Here is a 22369-nt window from a genome sequence, read left to right on the forward strand (position 1 = left end):
CTTCTTATCTTTTACTGCTATACTACTCAACTGTGTGCAAATTAGTCATTCTGACAATTGGGATACCCAGAGGGATGACAAAACAAGTGGGGAACTGGCATCATGATGATTCACCTTTGTTTACCAACCTAGGAGTAATCATAAACTGTTGTTTTTAACACAAGTCTTACTTTCTACTTCTGCAGCATGGTTATCTCTTGCCATTTGCTATTAAGCTGGGGTTGTTGTCCTATACATTTTAAAACTTCTGAAGGTATGTCCAATGTCTTAACTCTAACTTGGAAGAAGTACATTAAAAACAACTTAGGAACTCAATAGCTTTTGGAGGCATTTAAAGTACTTTATAACTACAGTGCATATACCTCAATGTATTTTTTATTAACTAAACTGAAGCACACATTAATATATACTGTAGAGATGTGGCTTGATGATTCCTGGTCTATCATAGTTGTGACAGGGCTTCTGTTTGCAATCATCTAATTCAGGGTCTGTATTCAGTTTAGAATCTTGCACACTAGCTATTGTCACAAACTGAGGGTTTAGTGAGGTAATGACTTTCAAACCAGTAAAGGTCATGTCTAAGTCAGAGACATACAGTTCATTGTAAGAAATACCCTCTCTAGAAATGTGAAAGGCAGTATTTACTAAACAGGAACCAACCCTTCTCCCATTAAAAAACCCAAGGAGACAATTTATAATCCAAAGCTTGCTTTATAAGGCTAGAATCAGGCAGAGAAGGTGCTAGTGAGGGCTAGAGAAGGGCAGCATTGCTATTTCTCAAGTGCTCCTATCACTAGCTCACTGCCAGGTATGAAAATGCTGATTCTTTGTACTGTTACTCTCTGATAAATGATAAATATATTTTCCCATGAGTTGTTTAGAGTGAGACCAGACAAATGAGCATCTTCAAGGTCAAAATTCAACTTGATATGAGTGCCACCATCTTGTATCAAAACTAACATGATTGCTTCAGGTAATTTGGCTAGTTTTCCTTCCCCTGTCTTCCAGCATATACAGGTAAGCAAAACCATTAGCATGAAATGTGGCCCTTTATGACAAGCACATAGACTGTGCTCGACATTTTCAATATTAGCTTTTGGTAAACCCTGCCATAATGACAACTTTATGTATCCCCTCTGATTTCAACTGGTCTTATTGCCACCTAAGATGGGGTTTTATCACTATGTCCCCAATACATAGTATTCTGTGAAATCCTGGGTATTTCCTCTCTTTTTAGTTTTCTGGTGCCTTGGACCAGTTCTACAGAGTGGGTTATTGCAGAAGAGCAGGCTTTATCTTTATCAGTAGGGGACTTCCCTTTCTTTAAAGTGACTTGGCAAATATTCAGTTTCATATATGTGTACTTATAAACTTTCAGGATATTCCAATGTTAATACACCATATATCTATGATTGAATATTGATGTTTCAAGTTAATGTGCTGTGCATGTCTTTAGAAATATATATAACGGATCACGGTTCATTTATTTAACCAAAAAAAAAAAAAAGTGTATGTCACTGTATACTCAAAACTATTATGTACTTGAGATAGTGATTAGAAAGGCAAACCTCCTCTGAATGTATACAGAGTGATGGTTATTATGAATGTGTAGGACTGGAGAGATGATGCCTCAGTGATTAAGACTACTTGTTGCTTTTGCAAAAGACCTGGGTTTAATTCCTAGCAACAACATTACATATAATAGCCATCTATAATTTTATTTTCAGAAGATCCAATACCCTTTTTTGGCCTCTGTGGGCACTTTATGTATATATGTGGTACATAGACATACATGCAGGCTAAACATACAAATACATAAATTAAAAATAATAATTATGGATATATCTTATAGCATTGTTTCATATAGAAATAAGCTTATGAATGGAAAAAACCAGTCAAAAACTGAAGCAAGACAGAGGTGTTTATTGTAGATGGTATCAGGATAATTTTGTATAACACTAAAGACTATCCTGTGAAGTCTATTAAATAAGTAGATACATTTTCCATTTCTGTGGTTATCAGTCCATGATATTACAATGATAATATGAGCAAATATTAGTTAATAAATTGACAGTTTCTCACCTTTGTTATATAGGTTAATCATTGATTGGTTATAAAAAGAATAGAAAATATGTTCAAAAGCAATCGATATATGAATACTTCGAGGACAAGGTATACAAGGTTGATATTTGAAAAAGTGATGAAGTGGAGCGGGTGCTAGGAATTCAGATAAATCTGAGAAATTATCCAACTTCAGTTAGTATATTAATCTTCTGTTCTTTCATAATCTATAAAAAAACATGTGGCATACGGTAATGTGTCAAGATTTTTTTAAAGTCTATTTATGTGTCTAAGTTCACATAGATGCATTTTCTTTTGTGTATTACATAATGATGCTGAAACATGAGGCCATTTAAGGATTTGCCAAACATGGAGAAAGAAATATATTTGCAGTTTTTACATTAGGATACAATTATGCTGTGGAAAAGTACCATTGCCTAAATACATCTTGAAAATACACTTCTGAGTAGCAATGAATAGCACACAAATTCTGATTTCTTCTAAGTCATCTTGAGAAACAGACTATAGACAAATGAGCTGAGCTTTAATAAAGTGTAAATTAGGAGCATATGCCACAGTTTGAAAAGTGGCTGCATGAAATGCACAGAAAGCTCAGTAATAGAGGACGGGGACAGGGTATGAGGGACACACAGATACCTGTGGGCCAGCCTGATGATGGTGACTTTCTGTGGTGAGGACACACTGATATCTGTGAGCCTGCCTGATGATAGTGAATCTGTAATCTATAATGCTGACAGGACTTGTGAGAAATTACAATTTACCATGGAAAATTAATTGACCCAATCATCTAGAGAGCTGGTCACCTGGCAAATGAATTCAGGCCTTTGACCAAACTACCTCCCACCCCACCTCACTTTTCAGCCATCTGGTTGAACTTCACAGACCCAAGTCTTAGAAGAAAGTAGACTTCCCACTTGTACATTTTCCTTTCCTTTCCTTTCCTTTTTTTTTTCTTTTTTGTTTTGTTTTTAAACACAGTTTCCCTATATAGTTGAGAATGGTCTCAAACTCCTGATCCTCCTCTGTCTGCCTCAAAACTATTAGGCGTACAAGATAAATTTGTCTGCTGCTGGCAGCTAGGTTAACAGACTGTTTCATCAAAGAAAACTGTAGTGAGATAGTCCTTCTCTGGCACTGACCACACCCATTGGGGGGTGGAGCCATGGGCGGAAGTGACCTGTGGAAGGAGGTCGGAGGGGGCCAGGAAAGGCGCTCTCTTTCTGGTGTGACTCGGACAGGAGAGGATCGGGTTGAATTTCCTGGTGTTTATCTGTCTAGGTTGTAAGTTATTTCTCCCTGAATAAACATCTATTCGGCCTATTTGTTTATCCTGATCCTTATTTACCGCGATAGAAAACAATGACAATAAAAAAGAACAGTAATGTTTAAAGGTTTCAGATGCTTATCTCCACTCCAGTCCTTGCCACAAAGGCTTTTTATAATTTGTAAATGCCAATAAGATGACACAGAAACATAGACTGGGAGAAGGGGATTGGCCTAGAGTTGATAGGAGAGGAAAGAATGGCAGACAGAAGTAGAAGATTGCAGATTCCAAATTGCTAATGATGTGTCTGCATTTGAACAGAATTAACTTCCTTAGGCCTCTTTTTTTTTCTTCTGGAAAATGGAGAAGTTTCTGTGGTGAATTTCTGAGTTCTGTTTGCATGATTGGTCAAGGACTGGTTGCATATGCATTGTTCTGAAAGTATGCACATGTTAGTCACAGAGCTACACCCCAGCCATGTATGTGCTTCTTGGCTGAGCCTGTTGCTGCTCCTTATACAATGCTAGAAGACACTGGTCCATTTTCTGGTAGGAACAAAGCCTTCTTGGGTGTCTGAAAGTACATCTTCTGTCTTGGAATGACATTTAACTACTAATTGATGGTAGTAGTAACAAGGAAGATTCAGAGGGTGATTTTTAGTGACCATACATCATGTACCAAACAGAACCCTAGTGTGAGGGGTCAGTACAGAATGGTAGTTAATGACATGTAGGTAGCCTTGTATTTAAATCACAGAATACCTCCTTGCCTTGTAAAATCTGGCAAGGCTTCAGCCCCCAAACCTTCCTTGGCTGCCTGTGTTCAGGTGAAGCACGCATACCTCCATCTCAGGACCTTTCTCACATGCTCTTTCAATCTACTAACCTCTTCCTCTACGTGAAATGACTCTTTTGTTTCAGGTTTGTCTCAAACACCATGTATTTTAGAGAAACTTTCCCTTGCTGTGCTGATAATGATATAAATCAAAATTCCCACATGTTCTTCTGCTTCTATTTTCCTCCCAGGCAGTCATTCACAGCACAGGCATGCACTGTTACATGTGCATTCTGCCAGCATATCTCCTGCCCAAGTCATGCTAGTGAGGAAGCTGTTTAATGCTATCATCATTTTGCATTTTTTCTTTGTCTTATAAATGAGGTCTACAACAAGTTTCTTCACATTATAACTGCCCATGACATGTTTGTTGGACAAACCCATGCCAAGAGGGATAGTACCCTATCTCTTTGGGGAGGACAGTAATGACTTGGGATAGATGCCTCATTCCCTGTGTGCTATGAAAGCTTTACCTGTGTGCATCCCATTGGTTATAAATTATTTTAAAGAAATTATGGCTAGACTGTGCTCTAAAACATACCAGCATCTTACACATCTAATTGGTCTTTAACTTTATACCTTTTACTTCAATCTCCTTCAATCTGATCAGTAATGAAGAGGAGGCAGCAGAAGTGAGACACCTATCCTGGAGCATCTCCACAGGAGTCAACGTTCTGGAACGGGATTGCCATGAACTCTTGCTCATGACCACAGGTAGGAACTCAGGAGGCCTATGTGAACTAACTGAAATGCCGCACATTTAAACTATGTTTAATGTGAGTGTGAATGCAGTTACGAATGTGGGGACAGTCAGCTTCAGTGACTGCTCTGAGCATTCATGTGACAATTGTTGAAGCCCCACTAACTTCAGATATTTTCTGTCTGTGTCTGTCAGCATTAAAGCCTTCTCAGCAGTTTTACCCTAGCATGGAATAATTGTAGTGGGATAGAAACTCCATGGTGTGGTAGACAACAGTATAGGAGAGAGCCTTACTACCACACACCACAAACTCCTTCCTGATTGCAGCTTCTGCCTGCCACGTGCTTAATGTTTTAAGATAAAGTATTTGTAGGTTCTGCACTTTCTTAATGTCCATGAGGAATGGACATTTAAGGGAGGGAATGCTTTTACAAGAGCATTTACATCAGGGAAAAGTTAACAATAACGTTTTTGCTTGTTCTCCACTTGACTGCCTTCACCCCATCACATCTGATCCGTGCACACACACCCATGCACACACATCCCGGCTCCTCACCCCAGGACTCAGATGATCAATGCTCAGCTGGGCCTTCTTCCTGCTGAAGTCACAAGTGAGTTCTAACAAACCTCTCTAAAGCAGCCTCCTATCGTATGGTCTTAGGACAGGATGAGCACATCCACTGAAAACCATGTTTTCTTTGCATCCTAACTGAAACAGCATTAAAGGGGGAAACGGGAATTCAGCGCTGCCAGCTACAGTATCTCTCCCATCAGTTCCCCAGTAGGGCCTGGTAGGGACCTGCCGAGCCTCTGGATAAATTGTATTTTCCAAGGGTTAATTAAGCTGTCTTGAGCTTCTGCATGAAGAGGAACAAACTGGCACTTGCAGGGCTTTCTGAAACCTGCTGTCGACATTACAGTCCCCGCTGCTTTTAGCTGTATCGATCCGATGCCTGACCTGTGAAATCCTTGATGGCTGCTAACACTAGAAGCTTACTGGAGCTTTCCAAGGGAGCTCGGGACAGCGTGTGTAGTCAGGTACAATTACCTATCCCTCCAGGAAAGCCAATTAGTTCACAAAGAGCTGGAGCAGAACAAATGTTTTGTATGTGATTTAGAATCCTAAAAAAGAAAGGGGAAAAGAGGAAGAAAAGGCTTTGTTCTGCTGGATTCTTTTGTTCCTAATTTTATGATTATTGTTCAACTCACAGTGGTCCTCACATTTTCTCACATGTTTCTGAAAGAATTATCAGAAAAGGATAAACCAGGTTTGCTGTCTTCTCTTTAAGCCAGGAAAATTGCCTTATGCTGTTTAAGATCCAGTTTCTAGACTAATTGTGTGAACTGAAAGGTAGGAAAGCCCAAGTTTGTTCTACTTTCTACATTTCAGAAACTTTCTCTAAATGGCACAATAAACTTCAGTCATCATGAGAAAAAAGAAAAAAGAAGTTGAGTGATAACTGCGGCTAACACTTGACTTTGCAGGTGAAATGCAGGCACAAGAGATTCTTAGGTAGACGTGTTCTATGCATTCAGGAAAATATGGACATTAGCATGGTTGGTTCTGAAAGTTTTCCATTGTTGTCTAAATAGATGTAGTATCCTTGGAATAAAGCTGCTAAAATGGATGGACATTTGCCTGTCTGTGTCAAAGCCTGTTTCCTGGTAAGAGATGCTCATGCTCCTGGGACAGCCACATCCCTTGACCAGTGCCCCTTGTGAGCAGTGATCTTCATTTATGAGCTAGCTGCAGAATGTGGTCTGTCCATTAAATGCTTTTTCTTCATTTGAATACTGTCATGTAGAGATCAATAGTTATCTCTTAGAACATAATGTACCACTAGAATTGACTAAAAATGGAATTTAATGCACTGTAATATTAAAAAGCTGGCTAAATAAGGAGAAAGTAGAGACCACTTTTTTTTTAAATAGAAAAAAAAATCAACTCTTTTGGTAAAATCAAATCATATGACTATATACACAGATATATATGTGACATATATTCCAAACAGTACACACACACTGTATTTGTCAAATAAACTTGGATCGGGAGTTTTTACAGAGAGAAGCGAGAGACAGAGACAGAGAGAGACAGAGACAGAGATAGACAGAGACAGAGAGACAGAGAGAGAAAGACAGAGAAGCCTTTGTCCACAGATTAGAAGAAGCTAATATAGACATTTGATCCCCATTCTTAAAAGGAGTGCAGTAAGATCGACAAGGTTTCATTTTACCTTATAAATGGTAATCTGAGGCAAAAATAGTTTCCTGGTGGAGTCACAGAGGCCTGTTGTGGTCTTTGAGAGGGACTTGGCTTAGTGTACAAGCTGGTATGAGGTCGTGGTGGGGACTTGGGTGAAAGTCACTGTCTGTGCCTGAGGACTCCCTGGGTTCTTTGTGGGCCTGATGTCTCTGTGATCATGGCGGTAACAGTTGCTTGCTGTTGGTCTGCCCTCTGCACCAAGAGTGCCACTGAATGGAATGGGAGCCGAAGACGCTCACGCTTTTATTTGTGTGTTATTAAAATGGGTTGGGGACTTGGCAATAATGTCAATATGCTGTCAGTGCTTTTCTCTCCCCTTATTAATGTCAAGTGGTGTGAAGACCACTCCATTTGGGGTATTGGAAAGTAATTGGTACACTTTACAGCACTAGGGAGGCCTGGCATACATAATTTTGGAACTGCATGATTCAGGGCTAAATTCAGCGTTTCATTTGGTAAGAGGCATACAGATGGTCCATTCTATTTGTGGTCAAACCTCTCCCTCCTTCCCTCTTTCTCTTTCCCCCTCTCTGTCTCTATCACTGTGTGTGTGTGTATGTTTTGGTTGTGGTGGTGGTCAGAGAATATTGTTCAGAAAATGAATTCTAAGCTAGCAGCTTAATTCCTGCAGAGTATACTTCATCACAGGCTCATTGATCATGGTGTTGCCTCTCTAGGTGATTTTCACAGTTATATATTGTACTCAGAGAAAGCAAATCTTCCCCTGTTATTAGAAAGGCAAGCCAAATTTGGTATTAGCACTATGATTTTAAAATATGAACTGCATAGCATTTTTTTTAAAAAAATACTTTCTCATAAAACAAATAATTTTCAAAGAACCACTGAAAATTTTACAGACAGTGTTACTTCAAAGTCATTCTTTGGAAGACAAAGTATTAATTCAGTAAACTTTCTTGATTTACCTTTTGTTCTCCTGATAGAATATTACTGCTGTTTACTTTAATTTCCAGGAACCATGATAACATTTTAACCTAAAGTCTACAAAAGACAAGTAATAAATTAATAAATTTGGCAGTCTTTCTACCTTTTCACTATTTGCTTTTATCAAGTCTTTTGTTCAAGAGGTAAAAAATAACTTCCTATGGATTCAACTTGAAAGCTATTTAACAATGACTTTTTTAAATCATGAGAACCTAGAGCTTGATACAGAGGTTATATCATGCAGGCAAGATTACAAATTATTATTTATTATTTAATGTTTGCAGTAATAGTGTTGGAAATACAAAAAAAAAAAAAAAAAAAAAAGAGCGAAGGCTTTAAACCAGCATCTCTATAAAGGGGTAGCAAATGGGCCACCTGGGGTCTCTTCTGACAGCTTCATTTCTAAAGCATCTAGAACCTTTGTCTTGGAAATATTCCTACTTATGCTTCTTCTCCAACCTGAGTATTGAGTCTATGGTTTGCTGGTAAGTAAACTATTCATGCTTCTTCTAACAAAGACCTCACGGAAGGGAAAGAATGTGTTTCTCAAACATGGTAAATGTAGGTATTTAGATGACAAAGTGAGTAAAGGAGACACAAATATGAAAAGTTATAAAAGAATTGGTTAGGAGAGGATTGTACCTATTCACATCCAGATGCTTACTTCTTGTTGTTTTTTAGGGATTCCTCAAAGGAGAAAGTTGACCATAGGAAGATGCTTCTTTTATTGCAGGAAGTTCATGGGTTTTACTTATCTGTTGTTACACATTAAATGAAAAACTGCAAAAACATGCAATTATTAGCTTCCTATACTAATGTAAGTTCATCTTTCTAGAAATACTAATGTAAGTTCATCTTTCCTCCTTGTATATAAAACTTTAAAGCATATTTGACACCATCCACCCAAAAGACATCTTATTCTGGTACCCTAGATGTTATTTTCACTTTTGTAGTTTTTATTTTTTGTCTTCTGACCTTATTTCACTACAGATATCAAGATCTACACTATTCTTATGTATACTAGCTAATCAGAAGTCATAGTTGCATGTCAATGGCTCTGTCATTTATCTGTTATATATTTGTAAGGCATTATGCTTTATGTAGTTATTTATTTATAGACAAGGTCATGTAGGCTAGGTTTGAGTTAATGTGCAGATATATATCACATCTGATAAGACTGTGTGTGTGTGTGTGTGTGTGTGTGTGTGTGTGTGTGTGTGTGTGTGTGTGTGCGCGCGCTCTCTCTCTCTCACCTGTGTATGCTCGAGCACATATAGGCCAGAGAGGTCAATACTGAGTATTTTCCTCAATTGCTCTCCTCTTTGTTGTTTTAAAGCAGGGACTCTCATTGAACATAAAGCTCACCAATGCAACTAGATTGCCTGCCAGTAAGCCATTAGGAACCTCTTGCTGAGATTACAGACACATTCTGCTGTCCCTGGCTTTTTACATGAATGCTGGGGAATGCAAAAGGAGGTCCTCAGGCTTGCATAGTAAGCATTTTGCTGACTAAGCCACTTTGCCGACTCCTGTGCTGGCTTTTTATCTTGCTATTTTACATAAAGAATGGGATTCCAAGCTCAGAGGATATGATAATATGGGCCTGAATTCCTGTATGGTTTCAAGTGGCTGGAGCTGAGAAGTCTTAAGATGAGCAAGTTCATTTCAGTGTTGTGAAGATGTTGCATGTGTAGTATTTTAGTCGGCCTTTAAAATTTTTTCGTTAACTCTCTTATAATGTAATTTTCAGTATCAGGGATTGAGTACTGAATCCAGGGCCTTGGCCATATAAGGTGAATATCAGAAAGCCACTTCTTCAGCTCTGGCTGTCTGTCTTGCCAGTTCATTTTAGACACTGTTTGAATGCTGAACTAAAATTTTCAAACAAAATTTTAACTTAGAAAACAAATGGACTATAATGGTTATGGTTAATTAGAATTCTGACTTCTGAATGTAGTAAGACCAACACAATAATGAAAATTTATCTATTTACAAAAGTTAAAGGGTTTGTTAATTGGTTTCTTTGGAAAACAGGAAAATGTTAATTGTTCTTAAATATCTAAAGTAGACAAATTATGACAAGAACATGAAAATATATGTGGGACTGGCACATCAACTTCTTACTAATCTCACTGAATGACAGAAATAAAGTCATGTCATAGAAGCATTGCTTTGATTGTTTTGGACACGAGGACTCACTAAAATTTCTTTAGTATTGTTCACTTTTCTATTACTATTCAGAAAAAAGATGAATTAAGTCAGCATAGCGTTCTGAGTACTAATGTTACCTCCATATACTCAGACATACATCTGAGACATGGAATTTGCACCCCAGTCCTTAGAGTTATTACTCTTGTCTTTAGGCTAAAACCAACATGATTTTAGTCATGTCATATACCCCTTGCTTTAATTCACATGCTTTGATGATGCACAGTATAGTACGTTGAAACATGTAACTTGAAGTGGTAGACTTTTATCCCACACAATGGTGACCATCTGCATTCCTCTGCTCTGCTGTGCAGTTGAGCTTCTTGAATGTTGAATGTCAGTGTACTGCTCCTGCTTTCTTCTTTTTGTTCTTCTCCTTCATTTTCTTCTTTATAATTTATCATATTCTTCTTTTTAACCTGGACATGAAAATAGTTCCATGGCTGTTACTGCCTTGGAGCCTGAGACTTTGACATTGACTGTAAATATGCGTCTTTTTCACCTTGATCCTCTCCCTGCTGTGTTCCATGTTATTTGTGACAACATAGCATTATTTGCTAACCCTTTAAAATATTAATTTTTTTTCTTCTAAAGGACTGGAGGATTTTTTCCTAATTTCTGGTGTGCTATTTTATACTGAATATGATGAATTTACAAATGACAGAAGTTAAATGTACTCATACTGTTAGAGGCTAGGACAATCATGTACATGGTACCCATACTTGCCAAATATTTTTTTAAAAATGCTTTTAATTTAAATTTTAAAAATATTTTTTTCTCATTTTATATACCAATCCCAGTTCCCACTCCCTCCCATCCCCATTCTTCCCCCACCTTCCTCCTAGCACACCCCATGTCCATGCCTGTATATTTAGGCTGAGGAAGGTATTCCTCCAAAAATCCAGTTCAAGCACTAGTGATAAAACCTAGTCCCACTGCCAGTGGCCTAACAAACTGCCCAAGCCACACAAATATCACCCACATTTAGAGGGCCTAGTTTGATCCTATGCAGGTTTCCTTGTTGTCAGTCCTAAGTCAGTGAGCTCCCATTAACTCAGGTCAGCTGTCTCAGTGGTTTTTCCCATCATGGTCTTAAACCCTTATGCTCATATTATTGCTCCTACCTCTATTTCACTGGACCCTGGGAGCTCAACCCAGTGCTTAGCTGTGGATCTTTGCATCTGCTTCCATCAGTTGCTGAATGAAGGTTCAATAGGATAATTAAGGTAGTCATCTGTCTGATTATAGGGGAAAGCCAGATCATGCTTAGGGTCTTAAAAGATCTTCACCAACTCCACATCAGACAGAAGATTGATAGCCAAAAATATATACAAAGAACTCAGGAAACTAGATATCAAAATAACAAACAATCCAATTAAAAAATGGGGTACAGGATAAACAGAGAATTCTCAACAGAAATATCTCAAATGGCCAAAAGACACCTAAGGAATTGACCTTAGCCATCAGGGCAATGAAAATCAAAATGGACCTAAGATACCAATCTTACAAAATTCAGAATGGCTGAGATAAAAAACACAGATGATAGCTTATGCTGGAGAGGATACAGAGTAAGGGGAACACTTCTCCATTGCTAGTGGGAGCATAAACTTGTATAGCCACTTTGGAAATCAGTATGGTAGTTTTTTAGAAAATTGGGAATCAAGCTACCTCAAGATGCAGCAATAGCACTCTTGAGCATATATCCAAAGGATGTACACACATACCAGGACATTTGCCCAACTGTGTTCATGCAGCATTATTCATAATAACCAGAACCTGGAAACAGCCTAGATAGCTCTCAACTGAAGAATGTATATAGAAAAGGTGGAACAATTATACAATGGAGTACTTACTACTCAACAGTAAAAACCAGTGGATACTAGATATGAAGAAAGTCCACGACCCCAGAGAAATTAGCTAACAAGGAGAAAGAACATATATGGATCCCCCTGAGAAGGGGAAATAGATGAGATTTCCTGAGAAAATTGGGAGGAGGGCAGAAGATGAAGAGGAGTGGGAAAGAGGGAGGTGGGAGGAGAACATGAGGGAATGGGATGGTAGAGCTGGGGGGAGGACAGAGAGGGAGAGCAAGGAAAGAGATATCTTGATTGAGGGAGGATTATGGAGCTAGCAAGATACCTGGAACTAGAGAAATTCCCAAGCATACAAACTTTTAAAAAATTGTCCTCAAACCATCTCTTTTTCTACTGTGGTAGAACTGAGTGTACACGGGATACACCCTTATTTTTCATTATGATGATTGCTTTTTTTTTTTTTTTTTTGCCAAATGAACATAGATATGATTGTGTGACTTAATTCAGAGATGTGTGAGGAAACACCTATTACTTATGAATGATGTTATTGGAGATCCTGTAATTACTTGTCCTGCTTTCCTTCTCCTCTTTCCTTCCAGGTTTAGATTTTTGACAACAACAAAGCCTCTTGGGTCATTTGAGGTGATGGCTTATGAATAGTATTGCTTCAGCTAGGTTTAAGTCACTGAGATCAAATTTTCTTTTTAACACACACATCACATGAACTCTCCCTGGATATAATTGATTTCAGTTTGAATTTTAACAAACACTGACATACATTTCCTATAAAGATTCATAATGTAATCAGCACTGGCAGCCTTTCCTCCTTGCAAGATTCAACTTTTATCATAGCATAAAAATTTCCCTCACATGTTCTGTCATTAGGTAATCTTGTTGAAATCAGACTAGATTTTCTTTCAATGATTTCTTACTATTACACCTCAGCTGCTTTTTGAGTCTTCACTCCCACATTACAGTCACCTCTGTATAGTTTCTGTTATCAGGAATTAGTTTGCTATAAGTTGCACAGTGTCTTTGTTCATCATCAGTTTCATGTCTTGGGTTCATGCTTCTCAGAATGTAACTTCTGTTTGGCTGGAGGACATTCTTGAGAAACATAAGATTGTGGGCAGTAAAGTGTCTGCGGATTATCATTCCCACAGTTTCTTCTCTGTCACATTGGAACGACAGAGGCTCTGATATAGACATGTGGTTTTGAAAGTTTTCCTTTAGGATTTTGGAACATTGCTTCATTATGACTTTCTCCCTAATAAGACAAGTGACATTCTCATTCCCTACATAACCTCCATATTTTGGTAGATATTATTGATATATTTTTACCTTTTTTATATATATTTTCCATTGCTTTCCACCAGTCCATGGGCCAGTGGTTCTCAACCTTCTTAATACTGAAACTTTTTAATACAGTTCCTTATGTTGTGTTGACCTCAATCATAAAATCATTGCTACTTCATAACTATAATTTTGTTACTGTTATGAATTGTAATCTAGCTATCTGATATGCAGGATATTAGATATGAGGGTTGCAAACCACAGGTTGAGAACTGCTTCTGTAGGCTGTCTCTAATTGGTAAATTTAATGTAATAGAAATGTGTTTCTATAATTTCCTCAACTCCTTTGTTATTATATCCCACATATTTACTTCTAAAGGGTATTTTTATATATCTTTTACCTCTCTTGTATAAGTTTTGTTTTTCACTTTACATTTAAAGAATATTCATGTCAATATTCCCAATTACTATTGCTTTATTAGTATAAATGTAGAGCTTAGTCCCTCAGTGAAAGTATTTCTATGTTGTAATGATCATATCTTTAATGTTTAATAATCCTTGCTACTTCTTTTTCTTTTTTATAATTTACTTTTTTATTTTTATTTTACATATTGATCCCAGTTCCCTCTCCCTCCCTCCCTCCCTTCCTTTCTCTTTCCCTCTCTCCTACCCTCTCATGCCCCCCGACCACCCTCCCCTCCCATCACCCTTACTCCACATGTAGGGTGATGCCCTACAGGAGGGTTCATCTAAATCTGTCAAGTCATTTGGAGTAGGGACTAGACCTTCTCTTCTGTCTCTAGGTTAAGGGAGTATCCTTCCATGGGGGATGTGCCCCCAAAGTCCTTTTGTGCACCAAGAACACATCCCGGTTCCTATGTCTAAGGTCCCTTAGACTGCTCAGGCCTTGTAGCTGAGACCCATGTTCAGGGGGTCTGAGTCAGTCCCATGCTGGATACCCAGCTATCAGTCTGGGGGCACATTAGCTCCTTCTTGTTCAGGTCAGCTGTCTCTGTGTATTTCTGTAGCCTGGTCTTGTCCTCCCTCTCTGCATCTGGATTCCAGTTCGGCTTAGTGTTTATTTGTGGGTGTTTGCTTCTGTTTCCATCAGCTACTAGATGAGGGCTCCATGATGGTAGATAAGTTAATCATTGATCTCCTTATCAGGGAAGGGCATTTAAGGTAGCCTTTCCACTGTTGGTCAAATTGTTAGTTGGGATCAATCTTGTAGGTCTCTGGACATTTCTCTAGGTTCAGTTTTCTCTTCAAACTTATAATGGCTCTCTCTTTTGTTCTCTCTCTCTCTCTCTCTCTCTCTCTCTCTCTCTCTCTCTCTCTCTCTCTCTCCTCTCATCTATTCCTCCCCTGACTCAATCTTCATAGTCCCATGTGCTTTCCTCTCTTCCCTTCTCTTTCTCCTAGTTCCCTCTTTACTCACTGCACCCCCTCATCCCCATTCCCACTCTCCTTTCCCCTTCTGTGAGGGACCTTATATGAGTACCTTAGAATTCTTGTATCCTAGTTTCTCTGGTGGTATGAAATATAGGCTGGTGATCCTTTGCTCTATGTCTAAAATCCATATATGAGTGAGTACATACCATGTTCCCCTTTTTGTGATTGGGTTACCTCATTCAGGATGGTTTCTTTAAGTTCCATCTACTTGCCTGCGAATTTCAAGATTCCATTGTTTTTTATCTGCAGGGTAGTATTCCATTGTGTAAATGTGCCACATCTTCTTTATTCATTTTTCAGTTGAGGGGCATCTAGGTTGCTGACAGGTTCTTGCTATTACAAATAACGCTGCTATGACCATAATTGAGCTCATGTCTTTGCTTCATGGATGTGGATCATTTGGGTGTATGCCTAAGAGGGGCATTGCCAGGTCCTGTGGTCCTATCATGCAGTCGAAGATTACATTATGAGTAACACTTAGTTTCAAAGTCCTGTTAAAAGTTTACTCTAAGCCAGATGGTGCACAGTATTAATTACAGCACTTGGGAGGTACATTCAGGCAAATCCTTTAGAGTTTGAGGCCAGCCTGGTTTATGGAATAAGTTCCAGGACAGCCAGGGCTGTTACACAGAGAAAGCCTGTCTGGAAAAGCAAAACAAAGCAAAACAATAAAACAAAAAACAAAAACAGAAGTTTACTCTGTACATTAAACAATACTGAAGCAATGAGTTTCTTAAATTATATGAAATTTCTAGATGATTTCTTTGGAAAAATATGTGTATTACCTGATATTTCTTGTCTAGTTTTAAAGCACTCACTTGCACATTGGACAATGGGATGGAAGCATAGGACCTGAAGTAGTCAGGGGTAAACAAAGGTAGAAATATCAGTGGTTAATCTTGATGAGGGGTGCATTCTTTTGAGGAATCATGTTCCCAACACTGACACAAAGGCTAGGGTGATAGACTGACATAGTTAGGGGAAGAATGGGGATATAGAAGCACAAGTCTTGGAGGAATAAATATATAGCACTCTCAGCTTTGGAAATCAACAGTGTGGCATTGTCCTGTTCCTCATTCTCTTCTTCACCTTTCTGTTCCTGAGATTTCTAAACTCTGAGTCCATATCTTATGAAACAGATATGGTCACATGTCACTCTGTCCTTGGTTAAGGTAACAGAATTAAATAATCTGATGACATTTAATGAGAGATTCATGACTAAACATAAACACTGAGCTGGACTCCTGGAATCCAGTTGTAGAGAGGGAGGAGTGATAAGCAAAGGGGTCAAGACCAGGCTGGAGAAACCCATAGAATATACTGACCTGAGCAAGTGGAGGCACACAAACTCCAAACCCCAGTCTGACAGCTGGGGAATCAGCATAATACTGAATCAGGCCCCCTGAATGTGGTGTCAGTTGGGGGCCTCTGGCAGTGGAACCAGTATTTATCCCTAGTGCACAAATGGGCTTTCAGAATCTATTCCCATGGAGGGATACTACTTTAGTTTAGATACATGGTGGAGGGTCTAGGCCCAGTCCCAAATGATGTGGCAGACTTTGATGATCCCTAGTGTGAGGCCTTAACCTCACTGGAGAGTGGATGGGAGGGTGGGATGGAGGGTTGATAGGGCATAGGAGGAAGGGAATGAGAGGGAACTGGGATTGGTATTAAGATAAGATTGTTTTTAATTTAAATTTAAAAATGAATAATAAAAAACAACCAAAAAGAAAATACTAGTGACTTCCAGATCTATTCTCAAGTTCTCATTGAGAAGTGAGAAAAACATGCCACAGGGAAACCCTAGAGAGGCTTGCACCAATGACTGTATCTCATCTGACTGTGTGTTATTTGACACTGCTCTTCTTTGTTTTTGTTTTTGAATTTTCAGTTTCCTAGTTCATATAGGAGGTAAATGCTACAACTCCCAAACCTCATGAGATACAAAGGAGATTACATGCATGACAATACATCGTAAGTATTCTATCAAGTATCATAGTACTTTAGTTTTAAATTTGAAGTCTTGTTAACAATTCTTCTTTCTGGTTGATTGGTCTATTGCTTTAGGACTTGTGGCAAGATATTATATCATGGTAGGAACATGTGACAGGAGTCACATCAAGCTCACTTCAAGGCATCTGGGAAACAAAGAAGAGACAGAAGAGGGAGTAGGGTCAAGGGGACCCCACAGAGACCCAATATATGTCCACATTGATTCATGTGAAATGTTCTACCAAGTCCCAGTAGTACCTCAGGTGAGGAAAGAAATTTAACATTGGTGATATTGAAGATCCCAGTTATCATGGTTATCTAAGAATTATCTTGAGGGGCTGCTCAGTTGGGAAATATTGCTACACAAGCATGACTACCTGAACTCCATCTCCAAACCACACATAAAAAGGCAGCTGCTGCACTACGTGGGTCTAGTCTCAGTTCTTGGGAGACAAACTGGGGCAGAACTTTGGTCTTGTTGATCAGCCTAGCTGAATAAGCAAGCCAAACCCAATCACAGACCTGCCTTGAAAACCAAAGTGGATGGCTCTTGAGGTCTGACACTTGACCTCTGCTTCCATACATATGTGTTAATAGGCACATAAATCTATAGCACATACAAACAAGAAAATGACTAAAAGTGCCTTGAGTGGAGGGCTTTGCTTATTAAATGTTCACATATAAATGATAACAAAAGTCTATTTAGGGAATCTAAAACCTGAGCATATTGGGACCTGCCTTTGATGGTCAGAAGTCTTTCCGGGGCTTATTAAAATGTCTGTTTGAATGGAGTAAGAACATATGACAAATGCAGAGTAATCTCTGAATGAATAGGAAAAGGAAAAGTATACAAGCTCACTAGAAGAATGGCATAGTTTAGGGTCATATCAGGAATTAAGAGATCTAGTTTGACTGTCACTATAGGTGTATGGAGCAGAAATGCAGCAAAGATGCATGCAGATGCTTTCTCTTGCTGTGTATTTGCATGTGTCTATGTGTGTGTGTCTGTGTTTATGTGTGTATGATCTGCTCTGATAGGATCTATATCCACCTAAAAGCAATTACATCATTTACATGAGGGGATAACCTCAAAACTTTCTGCATAATTTGAGTAGTTTTGTAAGTAAAAAAGATAAGTAATTAATATGTTCAATTATTTATCCCCCCAATAGTAGCCTCCTGTGCATCAGACAGAGCTGGGCAGTTAATACCAATCAGAACCTTACCCATAAGACTGTGGGTTATTATGATCGATGAGACACCCTAGATGATCTGTGATACTGATTATGTCTGTTTGTGTGTGTATACATTTTAGTATTCTGTACCTTTGACAGCATATTACATAACCACTAACATGTTTCTGAAGGAATCACTTCATGCAGTTGCATTTTTAATTTATTTTGTGTTGGGTCTTCTGAAAGTAAAGACCTGTTAAACACAGTAGTGATTGTTGGCACAGCAGGACTAACTGCCTTGTTTATTTAATGAATACCAATTTCTTTGGAAGTTAGATGATGATTTTAGGAGATATTGATGCATGCTAAATATTTGAGAAATTTATTTAAAAAGCTACCCACCCCCTGTCTTGTTTTATCATTTTGTAGACTGGTGATCATCAATGGATTATAGTTTACCAAGAGACAAGTTTTGTTGAGGTCTGCTTGATGCTTTTCATTAATACTTCAGGAACACCAGGTGCTCTCATTTGCAAATTTCCCCAAGACAGCTGTGTGGAATGGGTGGGGTTTTACTATGTGCTCTAAATGTTATAATGAGGCTGAAGATGCCACGATCACCTAAAAGGTCTAATGGAAGGTAAATATGTCATTGGAAGTGCTGCCTGTAGGAGGAATAGTGATGTTCTCACATGACCTCTGTTAATACACTTGAGAACAGGTTGTTAACAGTATGGACCTGTTATGCATATGTCCATCCAGGCATGATTGTCTACACACACACACACACCAAATCTTAAAAACCAACAATACAGTTTGAAGGCTCGAATTATAATTCAACCAAGCAATATTTTTATAGAGAATATATACAACTGTTACAACACAAAAACAGTTTTGTGATGCTGGAAACCAAATGTAGAGTTCTGTTTGCTGAGCAAATGTTCTACCTATGAGCTAAATTCTCAGTCCCACATCCCTTATTGTAAGTGTATATTCATAAAAAGTAGGGATTTGGCAAATAGCATGAAAAACAGTTCACTGAAGTTGTTTATAGTTTATTATACTGCCTTTTTCTCTTTCACAATTACCTAATGAAAGAGTATCATTAAAATCATTTTTGATGGGGATAGTCTTGCTAACTAGAGTTTATAGTGAGAAACATTTTCATTAATATTTTAAAACAACAAATGGATCTTAAAACTTGGATACTTCAAGGTTTGGGTCCAAATAAACTTTGTCTCTACTACTAATGCAGATATAGTCTCAATCTTGTAGAATATGTGTATAAAGCTTGCTTGTAGATTAATATTTCTTTGTTAATGCCTGTTCTGTCTATCTGGATATTGCAAGCACATAGTTAGAGGGTCTTGGGAGACTTTGGTTTTCTTAAATTGGAAATACTTCTCTAATCACTTGTTATGGCAGCTTACTTGTATTGCCATGTGGAATTTTTATTTGTATAGCACTTTAAGTGGCTTCCACTCAAGTTGTTTTTAACTTTATCTTATCTTTCCCCCCTGTAGATAGACAGTTAGAACTAGGGATGCAACAAACACAGTATTATTTGGGTACTGCAACAGTATCTCTGATGTTCATGTAATAACACATAAATATGAAGTTGTGATAATTGGAAGTCCTTTGGTATAATATATGCCTTGGGTACACTAGAGAAACTTCACCTCCCATTAAACATTCTCAGTTTATCTTGGTATGATTTATGTTAGAGACTGGATGTAGCTACAGTAAGACAATTTGACTAAATATAACTATCATTTAGCTAAAATACTTAGGGCTAAACATTACATTTTAGTAATGAAATCATTGTTTGCCATGGACCTCTGTGTTGCAAATAGAAAAGATTTTGTTTACATATTTCATTCATTTTTTTTTTACAAATACCATATAATCTTGTTAAAGTTACAGTACTGGGAAGAACCTTGACAACCGTCCACATCTTTACCACGCTGGGACTGACCGTGTTATATGATAGAGACATTTTCCAGGTAGCTTGAAGCTACAGTGTATTTGAAACAGTATATTTGACATATTTGTTATTAAATATATATCATATAAATGTTTTAGGCCATGAGACAACCTTGTTTACAGTTAAACACTGTTTTATGTCACATTTCATATAAAATGCACAAGATCTTTCAGTTAGTACATGGAATATCTCAAACACCCACATTCACTGTATTGATTGGATAATGTAGTAATTTTCTATTGTAGTGACAGCAAATCCACAAATACAGTGGGAAGCAACCTGTATTTATTAGCTGACAATGCTGTAGTGAAAAGTCCTGAATGGCTCTACTTACTTCTCCATCCTGAGTGACATGAGGATGAAAGCAAGGTGTGGTTCCTGGGGATGCTCCCAGGAACATCTGCTTCTAACCACGCTATTGGTTGAATTAACATCTTTTCATTTGTAAAGCCAAGACTCTTTTTTTCTTTTTTTGCTTTATGTAAGCTGATGGCTAGTGTCTGTTTCTCATGCTTTACCATTTTCCCAAGCCCTTCACAGATGGAGTCTTTCCATCTTCCTCCTTGCTCTTCCTCACCAGCTTCTTTTCCTCTGTTGGAGAAATTCTACAAAATGTTATGACACACAACTGGGTTCAGTTGAATAATGCAGGGTACTCACCTTACCCCAAGGTTCCCACGTGTAAAGATCTATGTAGAATCCCTTTTGCTATATAAAGTATTATGCTTAGATTCCTAGGATCTGGAGCTTTGAGGACCTCCGAATGCTCTCACACTGAAACATTTGCAGACTGTTACAGGAAGCATGAGATCACAGGTGTTTTTATATTAATATGAGGGAGGTCAGGAGCAGAGATTCGGGAGGCACAAGCTAGAGTTTATACAATCAGTTAATGACACCTCTGTCATTGGGAATATGTGATCTTCGAATTTTAGCACAAAGATCTTCCCCAAGTATATCATTTAGTTCCAAAAAAATATTTGTTGTCTGTGAAGCATTATAATAGTCCAAAAGAAAAACTCAAACTCAGCAAAAAACAAACAAACAAAAAACCTGTTTTATAAAATTTCTAGCTATCTTCTAGATAATAGTACTGAGATATTTAAGAACTGTTTTTCTCTGTGGCTCTAAGTTCTTGCTGTTGTTTAAATACAGCCTGAACTTGAAAAATTACTGAAACGAGTCTCACACTGAAAAAGAGAGCTTCAGTTGGTTTTATCCAAAGAGAATGTCCAAATGTAAAGCCCCTGTGATTTGCTGAAAGTTCAATTTGATATTTATCACAACTGTGCTTACATAGGAACTCTATGTAGACATTATTTATATTATCTTATAAATGCTACATGGAGCTGTGGCACATAATCTCATACTTCCAAGTGTAGCAGTACACACAGGTGAATCTATAAAAGTGTATGCTGGCGCATCAAATTAACCTTACAGTACGGTGCTCTGGTGAAGCATGTCTTGAATTTTTCAATAATTCTTCAGTGCATTGAAGGAAAGCACTAACAACAGGAACTCTTCAGAAGACATAGAGATGTTCAGTCCCTCAAGGAAATAAATTCACTTCAGAGGGGCTTTCACAAAATGCAGATAAACTGCTTTTGGCTTTTGTCCTTTTATCCTGTTGATCCTTTGTTCTGCTCTGCTTGCCTCTTGATTCATTTTCCTAAAATCCCTGGCCCCACTCCTTTCAATTTTTAAATAATACTCACAATGAAATGACTAGAAAAGCATACAAAGGATGTGGCTTTGAACATTCCTATTGTAGGGGTGTGGCCATCAAGTAATCTAGCTGTCCTCCTATTGCTGTGACTGAGAGTGACATGTTTCACTGCCCTGTCATGGCAGTTAAATCCATGTTTCCTTGCTATCTGCTTTCTTTTACCATGGAATACCAATGCCTATGAAATGATGATGCTAAAAAATGGAAGAAGATTGCTTGACATCTCCTGAATTTTAAGTAAGCAAAGCCTAACTCAAACTAAACCAAACCAAACTCTAAAGATCTTTTTGTATGAACTCAACAGATACTTGGATATAGCCTAGCTCATCATGCCTCATCCAGAATATATGGCAGATATGGATATGGCTGCCACAAAAATCTAGTATGTATTCCATAGGCTAAACATTTGAGAGGGAGATAAAGAAGTATATATTAGTGGTTGGAAAAATCGATTAACTCTCAATTACAAATTTGATTAAAAAAAAATCATCAACAGTAATTTGGGAAGCTGACCATATTTGCTCTGAGTGAGTTGACAGTTCAGGTGTAAGGGCCTCAAGAAGAGATTATCAGAAGTTTTGGTAAGCTATCATTGGTGTGTGTGTGTGTGTGTGTGTGTGTGTGTGTGTGTGTGGGTGTG

The sequence above is a fragment of the Phodopus roborovskii genome, unplaced genomic scaffold, assembly GCF_943737965.1.
Source record: "Phodopus roborovskii unplaced genomic scaffold, PHOROB, whole genome shotgun sequence".
Lineage (NCBI taxonomy): Eukaryota > Metazoa > Chordata > Mammalia > Rodentia > Cricetidae > Phodopus > Phodopus roborovskii.